This window comes from Crocuta crocuta, unplaced genomic scaffold, assembly GCF_008692635.1.
Source record: "Crocuta crocuta isolate KB4526 unplaced genomic scaffold, BGI_CrCroc_1.0 scaffold70, whole genome shotgun sequence".
Lineage (NCBI taxonomy): Eukaryota > Metazoa > Chordata > Mammalia > Carnivora > Hyaenidae > Crocuta > Crocuta crocuta.
This window is the reverse complement of record NW_027528417.1, coordinates 12,235,309-12,239,744: the sequence shown is the minus strand read 5'-3', so window position 1 is coordinate 12,239,744 and position 4,436 is coordinate 12,235,309. Positions and strand designations below refer to the sequence as shown.

The 4,436-nt window shown below is 45.5% G+C and overlaps 1 protein-coding gene across 1 annotated transcript in view; it reads right to left on the bottom strand.

The window, feature by feature from the left end:
* Positions 1 to 4,428, bottom strand: part of P3H2 (prolyl 3-hydroxylase 2) — a 150,905-nt gene extending 146,477 nt beyond the window's left edge. Inside the window, exon 1 of the mRNA XM_077754381.1 lies at positions 4,282 to 4,428. The gene's annotated coding sequence lies outside the window, so the exon portion shown is untranslated. The remainder of the gene's footprint in view (positions 1 to 4,281) is intronic.
* Positions 4,429 to 4,436: the final 8 nt, after the last annotated feature.

The window sequence follows — 4,436 nt, the reverse complement described above, 5'->3', positions numbered from 1 at the left end:
TTTTTTTAAGCAAAATAAACAAGGAAGCAGCACTGGTCTTTTGCTTTTTTGTTTGTTTGTTTTGTTTTGTTTTTTATTAAATGGCTGGGAACAGTAGGAGAAAAACAGTATTTCTGATTATAAAGCATAGAGATAAGGGGGAAGGTATCTCTCTTACCTTTGTTTAAATTCAACAAATATACATAAAGCAGCCACAATGTGTCAAGGATTTTCAGAAGCATAGCTTTTAAGTAATACTTAAATTAGAAGAAAAAAAAAAAAAGATGGAGGGGAAAGGAACTGAGATTTGCAACATTAGCCAGAACTTACAAGCAGAAAAGAGTGAGATGTCAAGGAATCTGCAGTCGTTCTGTTGAGTATCTGCCGCAACTGACCAGACAAGAAACCAAATAACTAGTGTCACAATACCAACAATCATACGCTGAGGGTTTACTGCTACTGCCTTCTATTTTGGATATTTGAGGGGAATATAGAGGCTGAGGACCCAACACAGACCTACTGTACGTGAATCTCTAATTTTAAATCATATTTTAATGTCTGCATGGTTAATAATCATCCATCTAATAATCATCCAGATCTAGAAACTCCCACTGCAGGAGTTGCAAAAATGACTAAGACAGTCCTTGATGTCAAGGAACTCATATAAGTGATAGACAAATAAAGGAATTTCTCAGAAAACAAAGCTAAAAATGAAACATGCTATGAAAGGAAGAAACTCTTTGCTGCGGACATTCAAAGGAAAGAGAAACTGTGTTCTCTTGCGAGCTCCAGACAGAGGGAAGGGCCTCAGAGAAAGAGGTATGTTTGTATTAGGATAGTTACCATTTGTACGTGTACAGAAGGAGAAGGAAAAATCTACTATTAAACTAATAATAAGAAGAAATATGTTTATTTCTTCTATGCTTACATGTTTATTCTTATTATGTTATACCTCCAGTGTTTATTGACAAATAGACTCTGTCTATTCAGGCCCTACTGAGAAACAGGACACTTTACATACTCTTAGACATAGCCTACGCCAATCAGAAAAGTCCTATTATGTCCCCATGTTGCAAACGGGAAAAGCAAAGCTCAGAAAGTTTAGGTAATTTGCTCACAGTCACACAGCCAAAGCCTGAGGAGCTAAAAGTTCAATGCCAGATCTATCGCATTCTAGAACCTATCTGCCTCCTAGAAAATAAACAAAGCCCAGATGTGCAAAAGTATCAAATGCATAAAACTAAGCATCCATTGCTCCCTCTAGCTGGAAGGAGGCAGAGAGGGGAAGACAGGGCCAGCCAGGAAGGTTGGGGGTGGGGGGTGGGGCTCCAGGCTGTGGATGCTGGATTCAACTATGTGGGCTTTATAAGGCAGCAAAGGGAAACCACTGAAGGTTTCTGAGCAGAGAATACTATAACAAAAGTTCTATGTTAGCCTTTGGGCTGTGACTCATGAGTTACAGCTTACAATCTGAAATGATAAAAATCAAAGTTTGAAGAGTCTCACCGTGCGTTTGAACAAAAAGGTGTGGCTAGACACCAAGTGGAACTACTGCCTTGTAGCTGTCCAGACAAATTCCCGACATGCCAGTTCTTAAGGAACGTTCTACAGAGCAGAGCAGAGCTTAAGATAAATGCAGTGACTATTATACCACAGGACCACAGGACAAGGGCCCGCTCATCCCTGGAGCTGTCCAAATCTGGCAGAAGGATAGCCCTGGGGACTGCAGGGTGCCGGCGGACCTGAGGCGACCCCAGGGGGCAGCGGGCACAGCACAGGCATGGGCATCAGTGACTGGCAAAGCCCAGACTCCCGGCTATCAGTCCTGAGCTCATTTCATCAAATACTATTGCCTTTGCCATTAAATATGTCACACTCAGGTGAGCCCCTTTCCCTCTCTGGCTCTGCCTTTCCTCAGCTGTGAAATGGACTTGGACTGGATGGGACTCAGATTTCGCAATTGTCAACCCATCTTTCTCTCCGACACACCTCATCTCTAGGAGGCCCACTAGTTCTGACCACGTTACAGCTTCATAGTTCTCCAATTCTGGCTGAAAACTCGCCACTGAATTCAATCTGGCCCAAGACTATCCTTTTCAAGAGCAGCCTGGTTCACTGAAGTCAGAAGTAGTTTAACGACATAAGGGGCCATGCTCATTTCCAGGCACATGCAGGGAACTCCTCATTCTATCATCAGGGAGCAAACACTTCTGGATCCACACTTGTCAGAGCCCGAGCCGACTTTGTTATTATTTGAGAGTTTTGTTTGACTCTCAAAGGATGGCATCTGCACGCATGGGTGCGTGCGTGCATGCATGTGTTTATGATTAAAATTCCCAGGAAGCTAAGCAGAGACTGAACTTGTGGTGTTCTTGGGAGAGGGGAGGGAGGGACCGTATTACACCTTATTACACATCCACAGACACTCCTACAAAGCTCCAGCCATCACAAATGAATTTCCAAAGTCACACAAATATCTCCTCAAGAGATTAGCAATTATGTAGATCCAAGAAACGTTGCTTATTAGAGTAGAGGTGAACAGGGAGAAGGTATGTGTTCCAGTCTGACAATCGTGGCTGGTAAGACAGAAATGAGCACACGGGTTCACATTTTGGAGAGAACTTCTTAAGCTTCATTGGTTCATCAGATCACACCCAACAGTTCACCCACAGAGATGCCCAGGAGTCACTAATTCCTATCATCGATTCACTGCAAAACATGTGAGGCATGTCAAACCTATAGTGTCACTTTCTCTGACCCTCCAGCCAGGGGACTGAAGCAGAATGACTGATAAGCGTGTCACTGGCAGCGATGCAGGCTTCATTACAGAAACAAAGCAACCCACATTTCAAGAGTTACCTCATGGTTATTTATTTTTATAGGACTGGAGAGGAACATGCTTTCCTCCTCCAGACACGAGAAAGGAAAATCTCCCCAAGATGTGTGACAAAGCTATCAGCAGCACTGCCAGCCTCACATCTGAGATTCCTGGGAACACTGTGCTGTGAGGACCACACTGGACCACCCACATTCAGTTCTGGGAACTGGCTGAGTTTATCTTCAGCTGTCAGGTACTTAAGGTCTCTTCCCTCTCTGCTATTGACTGATTTTTCTAAGACCACCAAAAACTATGCCATTCATCCAAAAGAAAGCAGATTTACACTTCATGTGTGCTTTAGCAAATTCGTCAGGAAGCCCAAGCAAGCAGAAGACAAATAAATCCTGGAGAGGATTCAGGCTTTATCCTTATTTCTCACCCAAAGTATTAGTCTAGTGAATTCCCACCCCCTTAGCCATCGCACTGGGAGTTAAGAGTTAGTCTCAGTTGTGATTTCCCCAGCCCCGCAAACAACTGCAAGTCTGCAGAGAGCCCTTCCCACAAGAAAGAGCACAGACCTTGCGGGATGGGATGGTGTTCACATGGATATACAGGGTGTGCTTTTTTGCCACCCTAGAAATTCAGCCTGGCTACTGGCTAACACTAAAGTCCAACCCACAAAGCTGCCACTTCAACAAGTGTAGAAGAGACGCTGACACACTGACATAAAAAGCCAGAGAGTGGGGCGTGTGGGAGCAAAGTATAAGTTCAGAGTAACAAGGATGGGGGTGGGGTTCCAGAAACAGACTAAATTCTCTCTGCTGAAGCATCCGGATAGATCTTCAAAATTACGAATGTGGATAAAATGCCCATATACACCGTACACTCCCGATACTAACTTCAGGCAGGTTGAATACACAAAAATAAACCCGAAGGAGAGTACTGGGCATCTGATGTCAAATAAGTCACTCCAGGGCTTTCCTCCAGAAATCAGAAGCCCTCTGTAAAAGGACAGTAAGTCAGCACTTGGGGTAGATACTTTCAGTGAGATTGCCTCGCACACTTTCACCTCTTCCATACCTTCTCTTTAGCTTTTGCTCTTTACTTTTTGGGCGCAGGGGGAAGTAGGAGAAAACAGGTTGTTTCGGGGCAAGGCAACTTTTAACTGGGCTGTTTTGAGGATGTTTTCTTTTAAACTTCAGAGGGAAGGTGCAGCCTGGGTGTATAGGAGGGATGAGGGAGTGGAGACAGAAGAGGAAAGGGGGTGAGGTTAGACCAAGAAATGAGGCGAGAGAAGGCCTTATACTAGACCCAGCTCTGCCAAAGTCTCGGAAAGGGGTGCTGAGTGGGTATTTTAAACCTCATCTTATCAATGCTGTCTTCTTTGGGACAGACAAGGTGATGCCGGACGAGCTAAGGGCTTGCGCCAGGTTCAGCTGGTGTTAGTTACACAGNGGGGGGCGTTAGGTGCGCGCCCTGGGTACCTTGATGTAGGCCCGCTGCAGGTAGTTGTAGGGCACCCTGCGCTGGAAGTCGCTGCGCACATCCTCGCTGACGCGGTGGCGGGACGCGGGGCCGCCGAGGCGCTGGGTCTGGCAGCTGCGGTGGCAGCGCGCGCGCTCCAGCAGCGCGCGGAAGA